Source organism: Gopherus flavomarginatus, chromosome 4 (assembly GCF_025201925.1).
Source record: "Gopherus flavomarginatus isolate rGopFla2 chromosome 4, rGopFla2.mat.asm, whole genome shotgun sequence".
NCBI classification, from domain to species: Eukaryota; Metazoa; Chordata; order Testudines; family Testudinidae; genus Gopherus; species Gopherus flavomarginatus.
The window spans coordinates 203,527,998-203,555,523 of record NC_066620.1 but is presented as its reverse complement, the minus strand read 5'-3'; the positions used below and the strand labels follow the sequence as shown (position 1 = coordinate 203,555,523).

Sequence of the window (27,526 nt, the reverse complement as noted above, 5' to 3'; positions counted from 1 at the left end):
AACAAACACTATATGTTTTCCAGCAGCAGCAGCAGCAATACCATGACAGATATTGCAATCATGACCTGAGGAGGTGCGGAACACTCATGGCACCCAGTGACTTCAGTTGGAGCTTTGGAAGCTCAGCAGTTTGGAAAATCAAGCTCTTAATATTAACTCGGTTTAGTCCTATTAAACATCTGCTTGTAGAAGCTTGCTGCTCTCACCTCACTCGGTTTTGTTGTTATTTTAAAATTTTTCAAGATGATGGCGTCAGGTTGCCTTAGTAGATTGAGTCTAGAAAGTGAACTGGTAAAAGCTGCCCTTTTTACATGGGGGAAAGGTGAACCTTTTCCTGTGTCTCTTTGTAGGAAAGAGGTGTTTTTTGACTAGTTAAGTCTCAGTGTTAGCCAGAATGCAGTTCAGGGAGCTCCACCCTGCTGCACTACACAGTCTTTGTGTTGGATTAGGACAGAGCATGGCATGCCAGGTAATGGAATCTGGAGAGTGGATGGGGTAGGGATCTTGGGGACAAATTTGTGCCTTCTCAAATACCTGACATAGCCTGTTATGTAACCGCCCCTGTCTTTAATGTACCAGATTTATAAAATGTAGTCTCCAAATTGATAGATTACATTTTGTAATCCACTCAAATGGAAGTGAAATTTTGAGCTTTCAGCCAGGGACAGGGTTAGACTTGCGGGGGCCCAGGGCAGAAACTAAGGAGCAGGCTCCCACCCTGTCTCTCTTACCTGCTCACACATTGGATTTCTGTAACCTTTCTGAAGCTGAAGCCCAAACCCTGCCATGGGAGACTGAAGCCAAAGCCTGAGCCCTGCCATGTGTGGCCCCCTGTGGCGTGGAGCCCTGAGCAATTACCCTTCTTGCTACCCCCTAACGTCACCCCTGTTTTCAGCATATATTAATTGGTAGGGGAAAAAAAGCTCTGCTTTCATTAGACTTCTGGAATATTATCTGCAGCCAAAGCCTGTGAGGTACACATGTGATGAAAGGTATGAGCAAACATTGTCTTTTTGTCTGTGTGCTCTACAAAAGACAAGCAAAAGCTAGCAAGAGGAGCTGGTCAGTCTGGGTATTAACTGTTTGGCCGACTGGCTTATAAAATGCAGAGCAGTGATTGAGATTTTTGAGATTCTTAGACTTAGAACCATAACAGCTTTTAGGAAGTTCTCTCTCCTTTCTTCCAAGGGGTGGGGGTGGAGGGGTAAGTCTGAGGTTGGTGGAATGTGCTTTAGAGTAGAACAGCTTTAAATCTCTTTCAGTTTTTTTATTTTTTTATTTATTTTTGACTGACTGTCAGGAGCTGGGCTGGTGGCCAAGCAGGAAATGACACATCGAGAGGCATTTGTGTTGTGCAACATTTTGTGGAACTGATGCAAGGCTACATTGCCTGTTTACGCATTCCTTCACTAACAGACTGCATGGCAGTAATTTTATTCAGCGATACATGGCATGCTACGGCAAGGAGCTGGATCCTTCACATCTTTTTATGCAGAATTATCCCAGCAGTTAAAACATGCAGTGTGTCCCCTGTTTAGAATATTCCCTGGCTTGCTTTCAAAGACTGCTTCAGCAACCCCTTCTTAACCCAATATTTACTGATTTGAATATGTTTTTCCACTGCGGTAAGTTTGTGTCGTGCCAGGAGATGTGTAGTTTTCAGAACAAGAGCACATTTTACATATGCACAAATTCCACTTTATACTCGTAGTTTATATTAAACATTGCTTAAAAAATGTTTTAAGCTATATGTATTCCAGAAACTGAACACAGGTTAAATATGAATGTGGTAATATGTTGGCGTAGTCAGGAAATTTTCATTTTAAATTAACATTGAGGTCCTTGAGCTATTATAAAAAGGCTGCTGGATTCTCATCCAAGTAGAGGTTAGAAAGATGGAGCCTGATTCCAATCTCTTTTACTCTGTTGAAATCAGATTATTCTGGATTTCTACCACTGTAAATGAGAACAAAATAAGGACCAGCAGGGGCAATGGTTTGAAAGTTGCTGTTACTGCCACTGATGGGTCTTTACCTCTGTGTTACGAGCAGCTCCATTCTGTAAGATGTGAGCTGGAATGTGATCATATGGCCTTAGGAATGTTCAGCACTGCTGTGCTATGCTGTTCAAGTTCGTACACCACGACTATGTGCCATGTAACATAATCTACTAAGGGTCTGATCCTGAAAGTGCAAAGCACCAACACCACTCATTATTTGCTCTGGGATTTGCAGGTGCTCAGAACCTCTCCTGGTCAGGCCCAGGGTTTCTTAAGACAGTAGTTCCCAACCTTTTTCTTTCTAAGCTCACACCTCCCTCGTTCCCTCCCCCCCCATACTATAAAAACTCCATGGCTCACCTGTTCCACAACAACTGTTTTCTACATATAAAAGCCAAGGCTGGCGTTAAGGGGTAGCAAGCAGGGCAACTGCCCAGGGCCCCACACCACAGGGCACCCCACGAAGCAGAAGCCGCAGCTGCACAAACTTGACCAGTGTTGCCCACGTGCTTGCCTCTTCCCCTGAAGATATTTTTACAGATGAAAGGGTAGCTCGGTGTTCATAACCATTCAGTTCCTATCCTTACTATTGGGGCGGCTAGTGAGGATGATGATTATTGACAGCTGTCATTAATGAGATGGACACTAGTTTACCAGGAACTGCACCGAGACCACCAACTTCATTTCATGGAGGTCACCAACCAGTTTTCAGCTGATCATACCTTTTGATCCTGGGCCGGATAAGCTGAGGAAGAAAGACTGAGCCATGCAGTTCACCCATAACCTCAATTTTGTACAGTGCAGTTGTTTTGAAATCTACATGATCCATATGGTTTTCGTCAACCTGCTCTTCAGGAGCACACCGCTGCCCAGAGATGTCTGGGAGGGGTGTTGGCTGCCCATGTACTTAACTACAGAGGGAAAATCCTGCAGAAGACTATATAAAAAAAAGCAAATGGATAAGTCTGAACAGAAAACTGCTTAAAACACCATCTCATTTTGTGTATAAGATGATACCACAATATCCTCCAATGTTGCAATTATTTTATTTGTATTACAAAAGCCCTTTCAGGCCCCAGCTGAAATCAGGACCCCATTGTGTTCAATGCTGTACACATTCACAGTAGGAGGTGGTCCAGTCCCAAACAGCTTACAACATACACTGAATAGATGGGGGGAGAAAGGGATGCACCTAAATAATTCTAGGCAATAGCAGAAGTGAGGGCATTCTATATCTTCACATGGCGCAACGTGAGGGGGAAGACAGCAAGAAAGCAACTGTGATCTGCAAAAGACAGTTCTGACAGTTAAAAACCATTACTAGTAGTTTTGTAATACCGGCCTTGCAGCAGGATCCTACAAAAAGGCATTAAAATAATATATATCTTACCTTTATATAGTTTATTTCCTTTTCAGCCATTCTAAATTTCTTTACAAGCTTTAGATATGGAAATCACTTTGTTCCCCCCTGAAATGCAGTCATCCCAGAAGTGGAACATGGGAGCTGTTTGACAGTACGCAACCATAAGAAAAAGAAACTTTTTTGAGGAAGTGAAAAAGAATATATCTAACTGAAAATTCGTATGTGTCTGGCAGTCTTAGTAATGATCCCATATTTGAATTTGCCCAGAACACGAGAACAAAACCCCCTAAGCCTATGAAAAGTGCTGGAATCTCTAATGAGTACAAATATTCAGCTCCTCTGTTCTCTGTCTCATCTAACATAAGCCATCTCAAGCAGTACAGTGTCTCCACTACTATTATAGAGTTAGATGAATCACAAATATCACTTCTTGAAGGTCTATCGTCCAAGTCAAGATCAAAACCTGAGGTGGCTTAGCTGCAAGCCTGGTGTTTCACAATGTCTCCACCTCACTAAAACATTGTAGCATTACATAAGCAGCCGAAAGTACGGAAAGATGATAATACGCTGTGTGATTGTTATAGACAATATGGCTTGAAGAGCAAGTGGAGAGGGGAGGGTTCCGTATTGTGCCAATGTCCCCACTTTCTTTTCCAACCATAATATAAAAATGAGGGCATTTCTGTTTTCTGTCCCCAACTCAGCTGCTTATGTGCACGTGAGGCCCCAAATACATATGGTGAGTGGGATTTTCCCTTTCGTTAGTAGTGTGGATATTCGACCAAGCAAGGAAGAACGAAATCTAGCAATAAAAAAGGCTCACATGCCTTTTGCTTAAAAAAAGAAAAAAAGAAAAAAAAAGCTGGTTGTGCCTACACCAGCTGCAAGATCAGAAAAGTGTATCAGTCTTCATTGTATTGATGCCAGCTGCATATGGTAGGCTTGCTTTAGGGTCTACCGCTAGTACCGAGCTTTTCAAAATGCTTGCCAGGTTTGTGGTGTTGTCCTGCATCAGCATATTTTACCTCTTTCTTCCTTAGTCAAACTTTTATACTAACCACTCGCCTTGCCTCGGGCATGCAACTTGTTTCACAGCACCATGTACACCCTTCTCACTGAATATCACCAGATCAAGTGGTTTTGCTGCCTCCAGGCCTCCTGTCACGCAGTGCCAGATTCTGCCAACTGTACTCTCGAGTTGCCTTATTTTTCGCATCGCCCCATTCATTTCATGGGGACTCTTCACTATGAATAAAGCTCTCGAATCACAACCTAAATCAACCGGTACTAATTAGTTTGCTACATTTTTTTCAATCTTGGTGCCCTATCCAACTTCTTATATCCCCAGTGTAGTGGAAATGATCCTGAATACCACCACCAGTGAGAGTTCAGAGGCTAGTAACATTGTCTTTCTGAGCTAGACAGGACAATAACCATCTAAATAAAATAGTATAGTAGGATTTAAGAAAGGGCTGGATAAATCTCATAGTGACATTTATAACTTAAGGTGCTAAAATACAAGAATAACCCAGACCTATGTTGCCGGGTCAGGAAGAAATTATTTCTCTATGAACAACATTGTATACCCAGTGGAGGTTTCCTGGGAAGCACCATGCATAGGATAGGCCATTGCCAGAGGTAATGTGAAGTGTACAGTACAAAACCTGATGGGCAAACTGTCTGCTCCAATACGGTATAATTTATGGCCTAATTTTTCAAAGGCAGGCTGATTTTTCTGAAAGTGTAGATTCTCTAAAATCAAGCCCCTTCAGTAAATTTTAAATTGGGCAAAAAGAAAAAAACGTACTCAAAATAGTCTTTTTTGAAAATTCAGCCCTATATTTTTAAGTGACTCAAAAGTAACTAAAAAACGGAGCACTGGAGATAAAATACATCCCCACTCTTGCTAGGATGTACAATTAATGAGGTGTGTAGAGGGAAAAGGAAGTGCTTCTCATGGCAAAGACTGTATCTACTTTTGTGTTTGTTCAGCACCCAGCAATAGTGAGGAGCAGATTTTGATAGGGGCTTGGAGGCAATAGCGTCTTACAAATAAATAAGAAGTTTAAATAAATGAAAAAGTATATTTTAGGCAAAAAATCATAGGCAGGAGTTGTAGACCAAGCTGGATGAGCAAGCATTTCAGAGAGGTGATTAAGAAAAAGCAGAAGGCCTACAAGGAGTGGAAGATGGGTGGGATTAGCAAGGAATGTTAACTTAGTGAGGTCAGAACATGTAGGGATAAAGTGAGAAAGGCTAAAAGCCAAGTAGAGTTGGACCTTGCAGAGGGAATTAAAATCAATAGTAAAAGGTTCTATAGCCATATAAATAAGAAAACAAAGAAAGAAGAAGTGGGACCGCTAAACACTGAGGATGGAATGGAGGTTAAGGATAATCTAGGCATGGCCCAATATCTAATAAATACTTTGACTCAGTCTTTAATAAGGCTAATGAGGAGCTTAGGGATAATGGAAGGATGACAAATGGGAATGAGGATATGGTGGTAGATATTACCACATCCGAGGTAGAAGCCAAACTCGAACAGCTTACTGGGACAAAATTGGAGGGCCCAAATAATCTTCATCCAAGAATATTAAAGGAACTGGCACATGAAATTGTAAGCCCATTAGCAAGAATTTTTAATGAGTCAGTAAACTCAGGGGTTGTACCATATGACTGGAGAATTACTAACATAGTTCCTATTTTTAAGAAAGGGAAAAAAAGTGATCCGAGCAACTATAGGCCTGTTAGTTTGACATCTGTAGTATGTAAGGTCTTGGAAAAAATTTTGAAGGAGAAAGTAGTTAAGGACATTGAGGTCAATGGTAATTGGGACAAAATACAACATGGTTTTACAAAAGGTAGATCGTGCCAAACCAACCTGATCTCCGTCTTTGAGAAGGTAACAGATTTTTTAGACAAAGGAAATGCAGTGGATCTAATTTACCTTGATTTCAGTAAGGCATTTGACACGGTTCCACATGGGAAATTATTAGTTAAACTGGAAAAGATGGGGATCAATATGAAAATTGAAAGGTGGATAAGGAACTGGTTAAAGGGGAGACTACAACGGGTTGTATTGAAAGGTGAACTGTCAGGCTGGAAGGAGGTTACTAGTGGAGTTCCTCAGGGATCAGTTTTGGGACCAATCTTATTTAACCTTTTTATTACTGATCTTGGCATTAAAAGTGGGAATGTGCTAATAAAGTTTGTGGATGACACAAAGCTGGGCGGTATTGCTAACACAGAGAAGGACCAGGATATCATACAGGAAGATCTGGATGACCTTGTAAACTGGAGTAATAGTAATAGGATGAAATTGAATAGTGAAAAGTGCAAGGTCATGCATTTAGGGATTAATAACAAGAATTTTAGTTATAAATTGGGGACACATCAGTTGGAAGTAACAGAGGAGGAGAAGGACCTCGGAGTATTGGTTGATCACAGGATGACTATGAGCCGCCAATGTGATATGGCCGTTAAAAAAGCTAATGCGTTTTTAGGATGTGTCAGGCGAGGTATTTCCAGCAAAGATAAGGAGGTGTTAGTACCATTATATAAGGTACTGGTGAGACCTCATCTGGAATACTGTGTGCAGTTCTGGTCTCCCATGTTTAAGAAGGATGAGTTCAAACTGGAACAGGTTCAGAGACGGGCTACTAGGATGATCCGAGGAATGGAAAACCTGTCTTATGAAAGGAGACTCAAAGAGCTTGGCTTGTTTAGCCTAGCCAAAAGAAGATTGAGGGGGGATATGATTGCTCTTTATAAATATATCAGAGGGATTAATATCAGGGAGGGAGAGGAATTATTTAAGCTTAGTACCAATTTGGACACAAGAACAAATGGATATAAACTGGACACTAGGAAGTTTAGACTTGAAATTAGACAAAGGTTTCTAACCATTAGAGGAGTGAAGTTCTGGAACAGCCTTCCAAGGGGAGTAGTGGGGGCAAAAGACATATCTGGCTTTAAGACTAAGCTTGATAAGTTTATGAAGGGGATGGTATGATGTGATAGCCTAATTTTGGCAATTAATTTAGCAACTGAGCTTTGATTATCAGCAGGTAAGTGTGCTCAGTGGTCTGTGATGGGATGTTAGATGGGTTGGGATCTGAGTTACTGCAGAGAATTCTTTCCTGGGTGCTGGCTGGTGAGTCTTGCCCACATGCTCAGGGTTTAACTGATCGCTATATTTGGGGTCGGGAAGGAATTTTCCTCCAAGGCAGATTGGCAGAGACCCTGGAGGTTTTTCGCCTTCCTCTCCAGCATGGGGCATGGGTCACTTGCTGGAGGATTCTCTGCAGCTTGAGGTCTTCAAACCACAATTTGAGGACTTCAATAACTCGGACATAGGTTAGGGGTTTGTTATAGAAGTGGATGGGTGAGATTCTATGGCCTGCATTGTGCAAGAGGTCAGACTAGATGATCATAATGACCTTAAAGTCTATGAGTCTATGAGTCATTTGAAATCCAAAAGTTTATCATTGCTTCAGTGTTGAAATTCCTAGGATATCAAGCAAACTCTCCCTTATCAATTAAAATAATTTTCATTCCTTGGTGTAAAAGTTGACTATATGGAATGTACTTTCTGCTTCCACACTCATTGCTTTAGACAGACTCTCATATGTCTGCTCTGTGGGTTATGTTCAGGAGAGTGCTTGCTTTTGTACATCTGTGTGTGTGTGTGTGTGTTATCAAACACTTGTTTGTAAAACGAGCATCGTAATGAAATTGGCACCTTTCCATGTGAATGTTTTGGACACACAGGAGGACTGAAAGACAGACCCATGAACGTGAAGTTACGCTGTGTTTCAACTCTTGAGTTTGGCAATCAAAATGAGAGTCATTTGAAAAAGACAAGGATAACATTTTCAAAAGCACCACAATGAAAATGAGACTTAGGCTTCTAAGTCACTTATTGAAAATGTTACCCTTAATATAGCTTTGCACTGAGGTTTTTCGTCACACCAGATTAAGATTAAGAATTTCTTCCATATAGCTCACACTCATTAAATCGTGTGTTCCACCATTCCATAAGTACTTGGTTGAACCAGTTAGTCCAGGGGTCAGCAACCTCTGGCACGTGGCTCGCCAGGGTAAGCACCCTGGCAGGCTGGGCCAGTTTGTTTACCTGCTCCATCTGCAGGTTCTACTGATTGTGGCTCCCATTGGCCGCGGTTCACCACTCGAGGCCGATGGGGGCTGCGGGAAGTGGCGCGTGTCATAACTCTCCTACTCAGATCTGAATCTTAGAGTTCAGAACATGAGAAGTTAGCATGAAACCTCCAAACTTAATTACCAGCTTGGATCTGATATCGCTGCCACCAGCCAGAAATTTTAGTGTCTAGCTCACTCTGGTCTCCCCAAAACCTTCCCTGGGGGACCCCAAGACTCAGATGCCCTGAGTCTCACTACAAAGGGAAATAACCCACTTCCCTTTCCCCTTACCTCCTCCCAGATTCTCCTGCCCTGGGCACTCTAGGATATTCCCTGCTTCCAGTCCTTGAAACACAAGTACCGAGAGATCAAATCTCTCTCTTCCCCCTCACCCAGAGGGTATGCAAAGTCAGGCTTAGTAAATCTAACACAAAGAGATTTTTCCCCCTGACTTCTTCCTCCCACCAATCCCCTGGTGAGCTGCAGACTCAATTCCCTGGAGTCCCCACTAAAGAAAAAACTCCAACAGGTCTTAAAAAGAAAGCTTTATATAAAAAAGAGAGAAAAAGACATTAAAAATAGTCTCTGATTAAGGTGACAATATATAGGGTCAGTTGCTTAAAGGAAAAAAATGAATAAACAGCCTTATCCAAAAAGAATACAATTTAAAACATTCCAGCAACTACACACATGTAAATACAAAAAAACCAATATAAACCTATTGTCTTACTATCCTTGTACTTACAACTTGGAAACAGAAGATTAGAAAGCCAGGAGATAGAAAGATCACTCTCAGAGCCGAGAGGGTCACCGAACCAAAAACAAAGAACAAAGAACGCACATCCAAAACTTCCCTCCCTTGACATTTGAAAAATCTTGTTTTCTGATTGGTCCTCTGGTCAGGTGTTTCAGGTTACTGTTTGTTAACCCTTTTGTAGGTGAAAGAGACATTAACCCTTAGCTATCTGTTTATGACACGCTCCCCAAATTGCAGACAGTGGGGAACCTCACTGGCGGCGATTTCTTCCTAGAACTCTAAAATAAACAGAGTAATACAACACATGCACCTTTACATATACCACTAAGTATATAACTAACAGGCTTTTACATTTTAAGAACACTTTTTAACTACTGGATTCTGGGAAACTTTCACGAGAGAGTGCATCAGCTGCTTTGTTAGAAGCTCCTGAGATGTGCTGAATTTCAAAATCAAAATCTTGGAGAGCTAAACTCCAATGAAGAAGTTTCTTGTTGTTCCCCTTGGCAGTATGAAGCCACTTTAGCGCAGCATGGTCAGTTTGTAGCTGGAACCGCCGTCCCCCAACATATGGGCGTAGCTTTTCCAGGGCGCACACAATGGCGTAGCATTCCTTTTCACTGACTGACCAGTGACTTTCCCTCTCAGACAGTTTCTTGCTGAGAAACACGACAGGATGGAAGTTGTGATCCGTTGCTTCCTGCATGAGAACTGCTCCTATACCGCACTCAGATGCATCTGTGGTTACTAGGAATGGCTTGTCAAAGTCTGGGGCCATTAGCACAGGGTCAGACATGAGCGTTGCCTTAAGTTGGGTAAAGGCCTTTTGACACTCATCAGCTTCCTGCCGCCCCCATTGGCCTGGGAGCGGCGAACCGCGGCCAGTGGGAGCTGTGATCGGCTGAACCCTACGGACACAGCGGGTAAACAGACTGGCCCGGCTGGTGAGCCGCAGGCCAGAGGTTGCCACCTCTGAGTTAGTCTCTCCTTTTGGAAGGTTGAGACATCTAAGAGAAAGATATTGCTGAGTAAGTGGACAGATTTCTTAGCTTTAACGTACACTTTAAATATATATTACACACAAAAAGCTATTTAAAAGAACTTTATTCAGGTTGCGAAGTCAAGCACTCAGAAGTGAGGAAATGCCAGAATTAAGGTTGCCTGTGCAGCTTCAGTATTGCCTGCTTGTGCATATGCATTATGATACAGTCTTTAATTACATGATCACATACTACTTTTTCCATAGGACCCCTCCCTCATTTAGTACACAGAATGACTGATGCTCACTTAATGAGCAGCTATTCAATATCTTGTTTTATCTTCATAGAACAAAGTGTAGCCCCTGCCTTATTTACTGCATACTATTTAAATCCTACTCTGGAGACAGAATTATTCCTTTCCCTCTGGGCTTTCTCTGGCACTCATCACTATAACGATCTGAGTGCGTCACAAATATTAATAAATTAATTTTCACAAAACCCTTCTGAGATGAGGGGATATTATTATCCTCATTTAACAGATGGGGAACTGAGACTACAGTCAAAAATATCCATAATTTTGGGTGCCCCATTTGAGATGTCTAGGACCTGATTTTTGAGAGTACTTAACATTATATAGCACTTTATATGTTCAAAGCACAGCTGCCATTGACTTCAGCTGCAGCTGTGATTGCTCAGCACTTCTGCAAATCAGAGTCTAGGGTCTCAAGTTACCTACGCAGAAAATGAGGAACAGTTAGTGGCCACCTGTGAAAAGTTTGGTTTAAGCAGCTTGACTAACATCCCACAGAAACTTTGTGCCAGTAGTAGAAGTGGAATCCAATTATCGAGGGCAATGTTCTACTGCCTTAACAAAGAAACCTCATCCTGCAATCCCCTGCCACATTCACGGTACATCTTCCAGCTTCTGCAGCAAATGAAGCAGAGGTCTTACAGACATCAGTCTCCTTTACTGTACAACCCTGATTCGACACAATCTCCAAAGCAGATCCATCCTGTGCATTGAATGAGGCAAAGGTCTGTTAGAAAAATAGTGTGTTGATCATGTCACTAAAGTTTGTCTCATAATGCATAGCACATACGGGGCAAGTTTAAGTTGCAAATGCAATCTTAATTATGGTATTTCCTAACTTTTGAGTTCTTGACTTTGCTACTTTAATATTATTTTAACATAGTTTGTGTTTGTGTGCAATTGCCTAGGTTTTTTAAAAAGGCAAACTGAAAAAAAAATAGAAATTCCATCATGTGGCATCATATTTACATCCATATAGACCAGGGATCGACAACCTTTGGCACACAGCTCATCAGGGAAATCTGCTGGTAGGCCAGGACGGTTTGTTTACCTGCAGTGTCTGCAGGTTTGGCTGATTGCAGTTCCCACTGGCCACGGTTTGCTGTTCCAGGCCAATGGGGCCTGCGGGAAATGGCGTGGGTTGAGGGATGTGCTGGCTGCCACTTCCTGCAGCCCCCATTGGCCTGGAACAGTGAACCGCGGCCGGTGGGAGCTGTGATCGGCCGAACCTGTGGACACTGCAGGTAAACAAACCATGGCAGCCCGCTAGCGCATTTCCCTGATGGGCCGTGTGCCAAAGGTTGACGATTCCTGACGTAGGCCATCAGTAGGGTTGGCACCTTTAGCTCCATTACATCTGACCAAGTGATCTGGGCCCAGCAGCAGGGTGGCGGAGGGAGGTTAGAGGAGTGTCATTGAGAGCACAGGAGAGACAGTCATCTTGCTCTGAGTTCAGGTGTCTGGAGCTCGAACCAGCCCTGCCCGCAGCAGTCCCAGAGCAGAGGGAGAGTCCTGCTCAGCCTGGACTACAGCATGCTCAGTGAGGATGGAATCGTCAGATATTTTAGCTGCTAAAATCTAAGGAGTCTCCACTGAGCATGTGCAAATGGCAATTTTTCAGAGGCTTGTAACTTGGCCAAGTTTGTGTGGATTTACATGGGGACAGCAAAAGCAACATATCTGATACTAAGGTCACCACCTGCCAAATTTCAAATCCCTGCTCCAGAGCATGGGGATGCTAGAGCTGTTCAACAAAATCACCAGGATTTTTAAGCTGGGAAAAACAACATTTTCCTCCTAGCCTTGTTCTCAGAAATGGCTGAACCATTCTGGCTGAAATTAAAGTAAACTAATACATAAATAATGCAGCCTGAGGCAGACACCCAGCATAGAAAATTTGAGTCCAAATGGTTGTGGTTTGGCAAAGTTATAAGCAACTGAAAACAAAGTTTTCTAATGCAAAGTGTCTGACAACCTTAATGATAGGCAGTGCTACCACTGCTGCTGGTAATATATTTTACTTACCTTGTCATCGATTTGCACTTAAAATACTCCATTGACCTCAGTGGGAATTCTGCATAGGAAATGGTGTCAGGAGCAGGCTTGCTCCCTGGGTAGTCTGTGGGATTTCCGCCATTGACTTCATTGGGGACAGGATCGGGCTTCTGCTTTGTAACTGAATGGTATGCTGAGAAACCCCTTCTCCCCATGCACCCCACAGGAGGGTAGCTGTACACCAGGGTAGGCAGAGGACGTGGCTGCAACCTTCATAAGAGATGAAACAAAGGTCATGGCACCCTGCAGGGCCTCTGCAGGCATTACAATTTAGACAGGTATAATGTCTCCAGGCAATACCATTTAGCAGGGCTCCACCCTCCCTCCCTCAGCCTCTTCAGAGGTGTAATTTGGTGTGCGTGTGCTTAAGTTGCATTGGCACGATCCACACAGACATTGCAGGCCATAATATATGCAGGGCGCGAGCCAAGAAAGATTTGTGCAACAGACCATAACAGTTCCAAAGCTCCCATTATGTGGAGCGTGGGGTCAGTCATTCACACTCCTAGCAGACCTGGATACATGGTTCACTGCTGTGGCTCTGAAAGGGCCAGTGTGCACAGTGGTATCAGTTTTTGTGCACTTCTGAACAGGATTTAAAAAAAAATGCTTAAGTTTAGAAACAACAACACAGACACTGAAGAAGAAATCTGTGCCGAGTAACATTCAGCATTGGGTATGAACTGACAGATGTGGGGCAGCTCAGTCTCAGATGACATAGAGTCAGCATCCTGGATCCAAAGAGCCCACCCCAAACTCTGGGGTGGGCAAACTCTGGATTCAAATTTGGTGTCCTAGGGACCCACACTTCTCTCCCTGCTTCAGTGGGGCAGTAATTCACTGCTGGTTTTAGCTAAGCAGCAAATTACTCCTCTTCTACAGGTCAGCACTGATGGCTGGTGGCCAGGCTGCCCATTTGCTTGGGGGTTGATGGGTGTAAACTTGCATACAGCACCCATTACCTAGCCATGCATGCTCAGACTCTGTGTGGGTGTGTGTGTGAGAGAGAGAGAGAGAGATGGGTCCCCTTACGTTAGTTAGAGGAGGAGATGAGGAATCCTCACAGGAACGGGCTTAAACCAGTTCATGGTGCAACATTGCACAGTGCAAGTTTATAATTCACAAAAATACTGGTCATTTTCTACTTATAACAAACCAACCATCTGAAGGGGAGAACCAGGTTAGAGCTGATCCATAGGCACCTATTGAGATGGTTTTATTCTCCTCACTCCTACAGTTTTAAAAGCCCTTCCCCATTCCTCTTCTTTCCCCTCATTGTGTTACTATTTTAGGGAGCCAGGGAGTTTGAGAGGTTAAAAAAGTGTTGTCATGAGAGTGATTATAATAGGGATTAATGTAGCTGGGAGCCAAGGTTCAGTAACCTCTCTTTGCCTCTTAGCTAGTGTTATGTCAGACACAGTAGCTTTACCAAGAGAGTGTAGAGTGTGTATTTTTATTGTCTTTCATTGCCAAAAACGGCTGACCCAGAGAAGCCTCACTGTACAAGCAGTGGAAGGCAACGTATTCTGAAATCATTTCTATTCTCTCTAATTTGTCACTCACTGGTACTATTTTTTTTATATTTACATTTTAAAATTAGTTCATTGTCTCCTGAACCATTATCCCAAAATCCAAATTGAAAAACTTCCAAACTGTAGGATTTATTAAAAACAAAATGCAAAACACTTGCAAAATTTAAGCTCATTGTGCAGAATAATTTAAAATTATTAGAGGCCTTCATATTTTTATAAGTACTTGAATTTAAGGAGTGATTAGATTTTAGTGTATGTATGCAGCTACTGTTTTTCTCTTTAAATGGGGTACTGTCAAGTGAAATTTGGTCCAAAATGTAGGTTTTGATAAAAGACAAGCTTTGACATAAAAACCTATCAGGTCAAAATAAGATAATTTTTCCTCTATAAATGTAATTAAAAGAAAAGTCAGACCCTTCAAGTGTAGCCCAGCAAATGTTTGAGATTTCCCATATGGACTGAAAAAGAGTTTTATATTGGAACTCAGCACAGTTTTTTGGAGTGTGTTTCTGAGACTGCTTCTGTTTTGGAATTCTACTCAGGCCTTGTTTGAATGACATTTTTTCCCTTTATGTAGTAAAAAGCAAAGTTAACATCATTGTAACATTATAGCAGAGCTGTCTGACTAAGTGTTTCTTTTTAAAAGGGAACAAAACACTTCAAGTTTTGTTGCTGTTGTTTAGTTGTTGTTTTTTTTAACTTATTCACATTTCAGGAATTTAAGGTGAAGGGAGTCTTGCCCCAAAGTCCATGGCACTACTCTGGGACTTGAATGTGGGTCTCTCAAGTCTGTACTCTGCCACAGGCTTCCTGTAGGACCTTGGACAAGTCACTTATAGTAAGATTTTCAAAAGCACCTAAGCAGGTTAGCTGCCTAAGTGCAGAGTTGTGCCTTGGGTAGGGTGAATCGGGGTGACCGCCCAGGCCTCGTGCTTTCGAGGACCCCGTGGGCCCATGCAATTGGCCGACACGATCGGTCCCGGAAGAGACGAATCCGTCGACCCCCCTGCTGCAGGCCCTGTGCTTTGGGGTACCCCGTGGGCTGGTGCGATTGGCCAATGCAGTCGGTCCCGGAAGAGACGAATCCGTCACTTCCACCCCAGGCCCCGCACCCTGCTAGGGAGGGCCCTGCCTAAGTGCTTCGGTAAATCTCACTGTTAGTATCTCTGTACCTCAATTCCCCACCTGTTGTGAGGGAAACTATACTGAAGATTGTGAGGTACTCAGATACTGCAGTAATTATCTACTATAACCTTATAAGTACTGAAAACTGACAATGGTGGAAGTTAAAATGCCTGGAGAAGTTAAAATGGGGGGAGCACTAAGACAGCCTTCGTGTTTAAAGAATATGAGAGACCAGCACCCACCTTCATCCTTCAAGAGGGAAGAAATGAGCTCCTTTTTTCTTGTCCCTCAGTTCTGAGTTCCCACGGAAGAGAGAGGCCACAGCTGGGTCCTACTGCCAGTTTTCACAATCATGTTATTTGTTTAGGGCCCAAATTGCAAGACAGGGAGGAGTGGGGAGCTGAGCAACCTCAACTCTCATTGAAGTCTGGATAGGAGGTACAGGCAACTTGCAGGAGGTGAATGTCTCAGATTGGGCCTTGCTTAGCAAACAGGCATGAAGGACTCTACTAACTTCAGTCCAACTTTCAAGAAAACTGAAAGCTGCCAAGTCTGTTAAGCCATATTTTAAAATATAATTTGCGCTATCTATTGTGGGCAGCAGTGGGAAAGATTGCTTTAAAAAATGGCAAAATAGACTGGGGGAAGTGGAATTAACATATACGGCTTGATTTTCTTCCCACACCAATTTTATACTAGTGTAACTCCTCTGAGTTCAGAGGAGTTACTCCTGATATACTGTGTAAGTGTGAGCAGAATCAGGCACATATATTTATGCATCTAAAATTGATTCTGAATTGTCTAATGTTGGGGGGAGGGGGGAGGGAGGAGAAATGGCCTCATCAGCCACCTTTGGTTCAGAAAGCTTTTAGTTTGAGGAGAGAAAGCTGTATAATCAGCTCATCTGTAGGTCAGCACATCGTTTGAATCTGCAACAAAGCAAGAAAGCAGGATGAGTGTCTTGCCTCTGTGTGAGAGAAAAAGCGAGGGCATCCTTAAACAAACATTCACAACCCTCCATTTTAGCTAGAATAGGAAAACCAGCTTGACAAGAATAAGGCTATGTAGCCAAGTGACTTTCAGTGGAGCTTGGTGGGATTTTAAACAAATCTCCTTATGCAAGCCTGAAAACAAGCTATTTAGCGCTCATTAATGTCTCGGGTTAAACTCTTGAATAATTTGTCATGGTTAGGCTTTTTTGGTTTCAATGGTGTTTTTCTAGTGACTAATGAAATGACAACTACACATAGTCCTTGGTATGCCACTGTTCACAATAGGGTTTAAAACTGTGTATTTGTTATTGATGTCGTTAAAGTGATGGATTTGAGCTTGGTTTCTGAGGCAGACGACGGGGTGGTTAAGACTAATTTCTAGCAATGGTTTTGGAGGTTGAAACCAAAGTGTGTATAAAAGGAAATGTTTCTCCTTTTAAGCAAATAGTTTGAACCCAGATGAGTGAAATTTAAGCAAGTGGGCATCAACTGCAAGTTAATTTTGTCTGGAAATCATCACCAATTAAAATATTTTTATGCACTCGAGTATAGTATTGTCTTTCGGTGCTTATGTATGAAAGGAACAAAACTGCTTGTTTAACCCGAGACTTGAGACGACTGGCTAGAATGTATGACTGAAGTCATAACCATCTGGAACTTCATTAAGGATATGGTCCTTGGCAAGTATAGCTTTTCAGAGGCGAGACAGCTTCTGTATCTTAACTGAAGGAGAGGGAAGCCAGAGCAAGTCCCTTTTACCAATCAGGATTTACAATTCATTTGAAAAAACAACAGTCTAACCAAAAATTAAAAATCAATGTTTTCCAACAGATATAGCAATGAAACGGAAAGATACGGGCCCCGTGAGGAAGCATTTATATTGCAGGCCCAATCCTTTACTCTTTACACATGCAAAACTTCCATTGAAGTCAATGCAAGATTTAGAGGTGCAAGGAATTCCGGATCAGGCCTAAAGTCCATAAACTTTAGTGCATAATAAAAATGTGGCCCTAGGAGTTCCTTTAATTGGCCTCCTTTTTGTGCTCTTGCAGAGTAGGTTCCTAGACAGACAGTTACCTAGTTTGTGCACACACCTTTTACACCTGAAAATAAAGGAAGGCCTTCAAAAAATCCTCCCTCCAAGGGTTGGAAGAATCAACAAAAGCAAAGAAATGCAGAATTAAGGGGATACACTCAATGTCAAAGTGCTTTTATTGCTTTTTTGGATTCTCCATACTTTTTAGTATTAAAATAAAATTAAGAATTAATATGTGAATGAGGCAGGGGGTTCTTTCCCTTGTGAGTTTGTTGTTTTCCATTAGGAGAGGATTTATTTGTTGTTTTTATGTTGCAAAGAAAGTTGAAATGTTGATAGTGTCAACAGTAATGTCCTTATCTGCTACCAATCACACCTTCATTTCTTCAATGGAAAGAACTTTAAAAATCTAGCTTTTATCTGCCTTTGTATAGTTTTTGCATTTTGGTCCCATTAGATAACAGAACTCAGCCCATCACGTGGTTGGTTTTTCAGTCATTCTCATGTTCTGATTCTTGTACGGTAGCATGATTCTGTTATTTGGACTCAAAACATTGCAGGCAAATGTTTAAATCTTCAAACGCAAACAAAATGCTTTGCATTTTAACTTACAGAAATCATTAAAACATTGGTATATATGTGTGGCTTTCACCCCTGTGCAGAGAACTAGAACAAGACCTATGCACTGTTTAAATTCCACATGGACTACATGCTGCACTGGGAAGTAAGAACTCTCTTTACACGGGCTACTTGGAATTTGAGTCCAGGTACACAGGAGTGAGTGGGCAGGAAATGGGTGGAGCTACTCACTAGCTCTCAGAGCTGAGCCAGTCTGCCAAGGGGGAGGGGGAAAAGTGTGATCAGTACTACTCCTCAGGAGAAGGAGGGAATTGTGGCTCCTTGGTACCTTCACTGCAATACTTTTGGAGTGGCATCAATAGTCTGTGTCCTTGTGACAGTCTAGCTCAAAGTGGTTTTCTGTGGATCTTCCATAACATTGTTGGATTCCTTTGTGTACATGGGAGTCCTCATTCTGCAGACTGACAGTGAATTCTAGTAGTGCCATATCAGTATGTCCATAAGGAAGCCCGTCCATCATTTCCTTTGGGATTCATGCAAGGAGGGGACTTTCCAGATGTAAAATCATCCCCTGCCTACAGGGAAGGGGATGGGAAAGAGAGGAAGGTAGAAAGTCCCTTCCTTAACACTATCCCCCTGGTCCACAGAGCCAGTGGAGAGCAAGGGTCCACAGTGGGTGGTAGGTGGCTGGGTTTGGGGAAAAGCAGGCTGTGAGGAAAGTGCCATGTGTGCATTGACCCTACCCAAACCCAACGGGAGCTAAGGAAGTGTCACTGCAGTAAATTGTGTGCACCACCCAGCACTGTGAAATTGGCTTTAAAGGGGTTTGTGTCAGGCGGAGGAGCTGTCTAACAGCATCCACTGCAATTCCCATTGAAGAGGCAGAAGGTCTCAGGAGGGAGAGGGCTTCTGGCACACGTGCTTTTGACCTTCTGCAGATCTCTGTGGCACTAGGGAAGTCTATGCGTTCTCAGCACCAGTCCCACCCCTAGTCCGTTCCAGGGGGTATAAACCCTCCCAATCAAGTTAACATTCAGGAGGGTACAATATGGCCTGGAGAGTCTTCTTGTGGCATTTTACTTAATGACCTTGCACACTGACCATCCTTCCAAAGCTGTTGCTGAAGCACAGTTAGTGCAAAAGGAGCAGTAACTAGGCTTCAAAGTTAAATGTCAGGGTGAGAGGGGTGTTGTTGTTTTTTTTTTTTTTTAATTGGAACGGTAAGAAAGCACCAAAAAAGTCAGTTCCCATTAATGACTGAGCGCCTGGGAAGGATTTTTTTTTTTTAAAGAAGCTTTTAAAAATTTATAGCAGTGTAAAGAGTCTGTTAAACAAAGAAGGTTTCAGCCTGAGTGAGCTTTTTACAGCTGAATTATAAAGCTCTGAAAATGAGACTGATAATGGAAATGATGACAGAATGTTAGCCAGACCAGTGCAAGCAGCTCTCCTGCAATAAGACCTGGTTGGTTAGTCCCTCACCCCTCCCCAAAATGAAAAACAAAAACAAAACGAAAACCTGAAGAGTGATATTCAGAAAGGGGGAAAAACAAACAAATGACCCTTTTTTCATGTGGAATTCTGCAGCCTGATGTTAGTGACAAACAGATGTTTTTGCCAGTATATCTACTTGGGTTCCATTAATTTGTATGCTGTAAATCAGTAGGAATTACTAGTGGGTTGTGAAATGTTTGTGCTTTGATAAGTTTGCAAGTATAGGATGCCAAACTAAAGGTTAAAGCAGCATCTTGAAACAAGATGATTATCTAGCTAAGGTATTGATATGGCTCCCATCACTGCAGTATCTGAGCACCTCACAATCTCCCAGTGAGCTGGGGAATGTGAGTACAGAGAGTATATATTTTTTTAATATTGGAGATATGCCCATCTCCTAGAACTGGAAGGGACCCTAAAGGGTCATTGAGTCCAGCCCCCTACCTTCACTAGCAGGACCAAGTACTGATTTTGCTCCAGATCCCTAAATGGCCCCCTCAAGGGCTGAACTCACAACCCTGGGTTTAGGAGGCCAATGCTCAAACCACTGAGCTATCCCTCCCCTTACAAAGTCTGAGCTCCAGTCTAAGGGTATGTCTACATCTACAATTTTGCAGCGCTGGTTGTTACAGCTGTATTAGTACAGCTGTATAGGGCCAGCGCTGCAGAGTGGCCACACTTACAGCAACCAGCGCTGCAAGTGGTGTTAGATGTGGCCACACTGCAGCACTGTTGGGCGGCTTCAAAGGGGGTTCGGGGAACGCGAGAGCAAACCGCGGGGAAGCAGATCTCCTTCCCCGGTTTGCTCCAGTGTTCCCCGAACCCCCGAGCAAGCAGGTCTCCTTCCCCGCGGTTTGCTCTCGTGTTCCCCGAACCCCCGAGCAAGCAGGTCTCCTTCCCCGCGGTTTGCTCTCGCGTTCCCCGAACCCCCGAGCAAGCAGGTCTCCTTCCCCGCGGTTTGCTCTCGCGTTCCCCGAACCCCCCTGCAAACCGCGGGGAAGGAGACCTGCTTGCACGGGGGTTGGGGGAACGCGAGAGCAAACCGGGGAAGGAGACCTGCTTCCCCGCGGTTTGCTCTCGCGTTCCCCGAACCCCCCTGCAAACCGCGGGGAAGGAGACCTGCTTGCTCGGGGGTTCGGGGAACGCGAGAGCAAACCGGGGAAGGAGACCTGCTTGCACGGGGGTTTGGGGAACGCGAGAGCAAACCGGGGAAGGAGACCTGCTTCCCCGCGGTTTGCTCTCGCGTTCCCCAAACCCCCCTGCAAACCGTGGGGAAGGAGACCCGCTTGGGGGGGGATTCGGAGAACACCGGAGCAAACGGCGGGGAAGGAGACCTGCTTGATTACCAGAGAGGCTTCCTCAGGTATGCTGGGATACCTGCTTATTCCACGGAGGTCAAGAAAAGCGCTGGTAAGTGTCTACACTTGATTACCAGCGCTGGATCACCAGTGCTGGATCCTCTACACCCGAGACAAAATGGGAGTACGGCCAGTGCTGCAAACAGGGAGTTGCAGCGCTGGTGATGCCCTGCAGATGTGTACACCTCCTAAGTTGCAGCGCTGTAACCCCCTCACCAGCGCTGCAACTTTGTGATGTAGACAAGCCCTAAGCCTCAGATTCCAAGTGCTGCCTACACAGCTATTTTCACAGTGCTAGCACAAGGCCTAGTCTGTCGACACAGGCTGGGAAGCTTGCTGCAGCAGGGCATATAGATCACTATGTGACTTGCCTACAGTAACACAGAAAGGTTATGGCCAAACAGGAATTTGAAGCCAGGACTCTCAAGTCCCAGGCTAGCACCTATCCACTGGACTATCCTTTCTCACTACTTACTTCTGCTTACTATAATTACTTCAAAATTATCAGTTTTTAGTCATCTATAATTAATAACTTGCTTCTCTGTTTCTTCACATTATCCCTCAAATATCTTTGAAAAGCCTGTGCCATATGCTCACATATTATAATTTCTGGGTCTTGTCAACCTGTTTCTTACAGTTCAGGGCATTCTGCACCAAGTGGGCTGCTTGATGAACTCTTTTGCATATGAATACTCAGAATGCCTTTCCAGTTCACACTAGTGCAGGTGTCAGAGTTTGGGTAACAAAGTGCAAGACTGAATGTGGTTTTGGAAGTATTGTATCCTCTTCTGTTGGTTCTAAGTTAATTACAACAGGCCATCTCAGCCTGGAGTTATGATAGAGGGTATGGCTACACTTGAAACTTCAAAGCGCTGCCGGTGCGAGTGTGATCGCAGCGCCAGCACTGGGAGAGAGCTCTCCCAGCGCTGCACGTACTCCACATCCTGATGGGGTTTAGCTTGCAGTGCTGGGAGCAGCTGTATCTTGCAGCGCTCAGGGGGGTGTTTTTTTCACACCCCTGAGCGAGAAAGTTGCACCGCTGTAAAGCACCAGTGTAGCCAAGGCCGGAGTCACACCTCCATAGCTAAATGGAAGCAGTACATGGATGGCTAACTTTCTAATGCCGAGGAGCCACAGAGAGGGCTGGGAGGCAACATGAATAGGCTAAGCAAGTGACTGGAAACAAGGGGATTTTCCTTGTGTTTTAATTTTGTTATAGTCTCAACTACACCCCAGGAGATGTCATGTAAAACCTTGCTCCCTTTATATACCCATCTGTAAAGTGGGGACAGTACTTCTGCACTTTAGAGGAGTGTGGGGCAGATTAATCTATTCATAAAGAGTTATTTAAGTTTTAATTATTTTAGGTAGGATCATAGAAAGTGAGTGAACAGAGGGAGGAACAGAGGGATGACAAAAATGAGTGCTCAGGGAATGATGGGAATCAGGAAGGGGAGCAAGGGGAAGGATAATAGAAAATGGTGTGAATAGGAAAATGGAAAGGAAATTCTTTTCAGAGACAGGGGAGAGATAAGAAGGGGAAAACCAGAAGAACTGATAAGGATCGGAGAAGTCAAACATAGAAGAAGGGAGAGAAAAACAAATAACATTCACACATCTAACTTTCTTGTTTGTGCTGCTTGATTTTATTTCTTTCCCTGGTAGCTGTCTTACTGAAAGCCATAAAGGTCAATATTTTTGAGCAATTGTATTATTACCATCTACTTCCGATTCAATAGTTAAATATATGGAGCAACAGAGAACACATAGCCTACAGTTGGTGAGAATGCATGTAGTGACCAGTGACCAATGCAGATGGGGTGAGAGGCATGTCTAGCAACCCAATAGCTTTCAGCTTATTTGGTGAAGTGACTTGTGGAAAACTTTTTTCAGTGTTAGCAGCTATGTGTGGATCCCAGCAGAAAGCAACTGGACTCCATCTCTGGCACCCCAAAAGCATTGTCACATGAGTTTGTAAAGTTTGACGATTCCCATTAATAATTTAGTTAACGGTCTTCTTCCCAAGCACGACACTGAAGCGTAAGGTCAATCATGCGCATAGTAGGATGATCGTGGTGAACATAAGTCAAAGTTGACCAGGTCTGGAAAAAATGTTTTATAGGCTCGCTTTAAAGTGCTAAGGCCCACCCTGATGGGGATTCCCCATAGTCAGCACGCTGAACTAATGCTGCAGGGGAGAGCTACGGAGCTGCTGCTTTGCCAGATGTGTTTCCTTTCAGGGGTGATGTAAAACTGAGGCCCACACTATTTATGGCCAAAGGTCACCTATCATTTTTCACAAGGATAGTAATGTTGGCCCTAGAGTGCTGGCCAATTGCAAAGTTGGGATACCTAACCTGTCCACCTCCATCTCCTCTACAGTTTCAGATAGCTACTGCATTCTTCATAACATCTTATCCTAAATTCCTGGGTGCATCAGCCTCAAAGCCCCTGTCATTCACTTAGTGGGTAAAACAAGTCCTATTCATCATTTGTGAAGCACTTCTGGATGAGAGGCAGTAGGGAGACATAAATTCTCTCCATGTGCTACCCATCCTCCATGATTCATTTCAACCAACAGATATTACAGAATGCAAATAAAATGAGGATCATATTATAACCAATGGGATACATTATGTAAATGAATGGAGGAGGAGGGAAAGGTTGAAGAGATGAGTCCCACCTATTTCAGGGGTCAAAATGCCACCAACCCAATAACAGCTTGCTCACAGGCAACAGCACAGGAAGGAGAAAGGAATGATACAATTCATGAATTGCTCTTGGGTACCAACACGTTTTTAATTTGCACCACGTTTCATTTCCTTCAAAATAAACTTGTGTTAGCAATGCTTATAAATAGCATGCATTTAAAAAATGCCACACATCTAGCATAACTTTAGCTTCACTGCTATATGTCTCGCAAATAAGAGCCAGTTAAACAGTCTAGGAAATGTTTACAGAGATGCATAGGAAATCAGGCACATAAACCTTGTTTGTACTAACAAGTTACATATTCAGTCTGTCACCTAAAGCACAGTCTGTTCTGGGGGAGTGTCAGAAAATGATTTTGGGAGGTTCCATGCGTATTGTGTCATAGTGATTTTCTCCTTTCACAAGTAAAAAAATGTGTATTTTTTAATAATTACCAATCAGGAAAACTCAGCCTGGAATCTGAAAGCTGGGTTCTTTGCTCCTCATCCAGTCACCTGTAATAAAGACCGCTCAGACAAATGTCTGCCCAGTTACACCCCTGAAACCCAGTTATCTACAGTGAGTTTGCACACAACTGGGGACAAAGCTTGGACCTGCGTAGCAGCTGCACGGCTTCTGCCATCTGAACAGGACTAAGAATTAGTGGAAGTTTATTTTTTTCACTGCAGTTAGCAGACAGGACTGTGTATACATGTAGGAAGGGAGAAGATCTATTGAGCTAGAAGGTGTCATTTTGACAATGTTTTGTCAGTTTATAACTGCTCTGATTTTTTTGTCTTGCATTTCAATCACTTAATAAAAAGACGCAACGGTTGCCACTTTGGCCTTTCAGTTCAACAGTCAAGAAGTTAAATCAACTTATAGAGTGAATCGGTGTTCATATGCAATTTCCTTGTCTCTCCCCCCCTCCTTCTTATTCAAAACCTCAAAACCACTATGGGTAATTTCCCCAAGATCCACTTTAGACATTTGCGGCATTCAGCGTCAAAAGTAAATGCAAGCTGGCCAAAACCAGATATTCTTACCCTTTGGAGCATTTTCTTCCTGTTTCAGGGAACAGAGTAAGACAAGCCACTGCCCTCTTCCCCACAAAGCGAAATACTAACTGGAAATAGAAAGATTGGCACTGGTCCTGATTCCATTGAAATAAATGGGAGCTTTGCCAGTGACTTCAGAAGGTAACAAAGTAGTCATGCATGTTTGTATTTGTAACATCCCCTTAACTTACACCATCATCTCACTACACCTCACTTCTTAGGAAATTTACAGGCACCAGAATGAGAGATCTTTATCAGACAGGCAAAATACATACATGCTCCTTACCACAGCTATCACCACTAGAAGTGTTGGTTCAACATGTAGGTTTTGTTAAAAACAGGGAGGGGGATAGAAGGTTGTTAAACTCCTATGAAGAAATATATTTTCAGAGCTTTTTAAGAATGTCATAGAAATAGAAATAGAAATAGGGAGTATTTGGAGCTTTAAACATTCCTGTGCAGCAGCGAAAGCCCAAAACAACAACGTTTTGCTAGTGCATGAGAACCAGAATAATAAATGGTAATAAATGGGTATTGACAGCCTAGTTGTACTGGCAGGGCAATGTAAACAAACACATCAGGGATAAAAATTAAATTTGCTTTCTACAGTTTATTTCGGTTTTATAATTATTTGTATTACAGTATCTCCTAGAAGCCAGAGTTGAGATTGGGGTCCCATTGTGCTCAGCACTGTACAAACACTAATTGAGACACTTCTAAAGAGGTTACAGTCTAAATAGAGAAGCATGGGAGAAGAAACAGAGAGAGGGGAAGTCACTTGCCCAAGGTCAGGCAGAACCAAAAGTAGAACCCAAGTCTTCTACCTCCCAGTGCAGTGTCCTAGCCAGGACCGACTCCCGGCACCAGCAAAGCAAGCACGTGCTTGGGGCGGCACATTTCCAGGGGTGCCATTCTGCCTATCCTTTTTTTGGGGGGCGGTTGTGCTCTCGGAGCTGTGCCACTTAGATGAGGCGAGGGCGCTGTGCCCCCGGCCGCAGAGGGAAGGGGAAGCCCCAACCCCGGGATGCTGAGCTGCCAGGGCCCAGCCACTACCTGTGGAGAAAAGTGCAAGTCCTGCCTGGGAGCCGGGGCTGCGCCGCTTCATCTGTGCACTAGCTGCTGTGCTGCCTTGTGCCACCCCTTATATCGGGGCTTCTCTGCATGGCCGGGGGGGTGGGTAAAGCCCCTGCAGGTGCTGGGAGAAGGTGACATCACTTCCTCTGCTTCTAGTGCTGCCTGCGAGCTTAAGCCCCACCTGAGCTTGGCCTTGGTCCTAGCCACTAGACTAGCTTGCCTCAAAAACCTAGGCTATTATTAGTAGCAGAGCTATGGAATTTAAGGGATGGATTTTATTGTTTGCATTGCTGTTATCTGTCTGTAGCATAGTTTTAAAATTGCCACTAGAAAATATTAGAAGCACTATTCCTCTAGATTTCTTTGATCCTCAGGCCACACACAAGGGCACAGTTTACCATCATGGTACACAGATGCCCAGCTGTGGAACATATTCATTCAGTAGCATCAGTTGGTGCCTTGGCAAGATTCTCAAGCTGTCATGAAGAGAGCCCTGGAGCACCCTTCTGGTCTGTCATGTGGTTATGCTATTGCTGCAAGTACATATCTGGTTTCTGATCTGACCTCAGGCTCCAGGACAGTGTTTTTATTTAATATACCATTTTGATCTGGAGAAATTTGTGTTTTAATTTTAATTCAACAAAGCCCTGTGAAAATTCTCTGAACCTTTGACAGCCTTTCCCGCCCCCTGCTTACAGGGGGGGAACCTTTACAATAACATAGGTAAATTGGCACAATACATAAATATTTGTATGCTTTCTTCTTATTTAATTAGTTTTGCCAGTCTGAAATGTAGCCTGTTTGCTAATTTCATAAACTAGCTACCTTAACTAAATCAGACACAGTGGTGCAAAAAACAAAAAACAGTGCCAGATTGCATATTATTCCAAAAGGGATATTTTCATGCTTAAAGGGTGGTCTTTCTTTAAAGTATTCTTTAATCATTGTGTTTCTTGGTTTAAATTCCTGTTTTTACAGTATTTCTGTTGTTTAGATTCAGAGATGGAGAGAGGATTTTTTTCTTTTGATTGTTTCAAGGTCAGAAGTTGAAAGTTGCCTGGATTTTTCCCCTTTGTGGGTGGAATGATCCAAAGTTTTACAGTCAGAATGTGAATCTCGTTTAGAGAGAGCAGCAGCAACTCAAGGGTAAAATTCCTACCAGCGCAGTTCTGCACAGGGTGGTAGGTACTACATAAATCTCCGTGTTGTGCCCATTACATGATGTATAGGGACCTCATTCAGCAATGGACGTAAGCACACGCTTAAAGTTAAGATTGTACCGAAGTTCCATTGATTTCAGCACAAGTGTGCTTAAGTGCTTTGCTTAATTGAGACCTAAGTGGGGTAAAGTGACTTTGCATGAATCATCGGCAGTCGGATAAATTTCACCCTCTATAAATAGAAATCCTGTTAACCCTAGCTGAAGCTTAGCCATTTCCAATTCTGAAGGCCTCAATCTTAGATTTTGCTGTGTACTTGTTGAGAGAGTTAATGCAGCAATTGAAGGCATGCCTTATGCAATGCGACAGGTGCTAATCTTCCAGGAAATTCATCCTACATCTCACCCATTAAGGGCATTTTATATAAAAATGGCTTAATGTCTCCTTAAAGGTGTCAGCGAGCATGCGAGGACCACACAGCTTTGGTTCCACTGAAAGTAATAGAGTGAAATTGTCTGTATAATTATTTTAGTTGGATTGAGAATCTGCAGTTCTCCCTGGCTTCAGGAAATAAATCTCTGTTAAAACCATATGGCACTATTCTCCAAAGAGATGCGATTACAGAGGCACTTCCCTTTCAGATATCAAGGCAAAATTACAGAAAGAAGTCTCGTTGTGCATAATAAATACAACTGTTTCTCTTTGTGAGCAAATATGAAAGTGTCATTTTGGCTTTGATGTGTGAGTGTGTGTGTATATACTTGCTTAATTTATGCATTGCAATAAATGATACAGTGATTGTAAAA

At 43.2% G+C, this 27,526-nt stretch overlaps 1 protein-coding gene and 1 long non-coding RNA gene across 6 annotated transcripts in view; one reads left to right on the top strand and one right to left on the bottom strand.

Annotated features, from left to right (window-relative positions):
* The window catches only part of LOC127049798 (uncharacterized), a 38,373-nt gene extending 13,828 nt beyond the window's left edge, over positions 1-24,545 (bottom strand). The window contains exons 1-2 of one of the 3 annotated variants that reach the window (XR_007774052.1): positions 24,475-24,545; positions 3,390-3,503 (exon numbers count right to left, since the gene is read on the bottom strand). This is a non-coding gene — a long non-coding RNA (uncharacterized LOC127049798). Of the gene's footprint in view, positions 1-3,389; positions 3,504-23,883; positions 23,945-24,474 lie in introns of those variants that run through there. The other 2 variants (XR_007774050.1, XR_007774051.1) reach the window with 2 other exon arrangements.
* Positions 1-27,526, top strand: part of RUNX2 (RUNX family transcription factor 2) — a 292,810-nt gene that overhangs the window by 17,401 nt on the left and 247,883 nt on the right. The window lies entirely within an intron of this gene.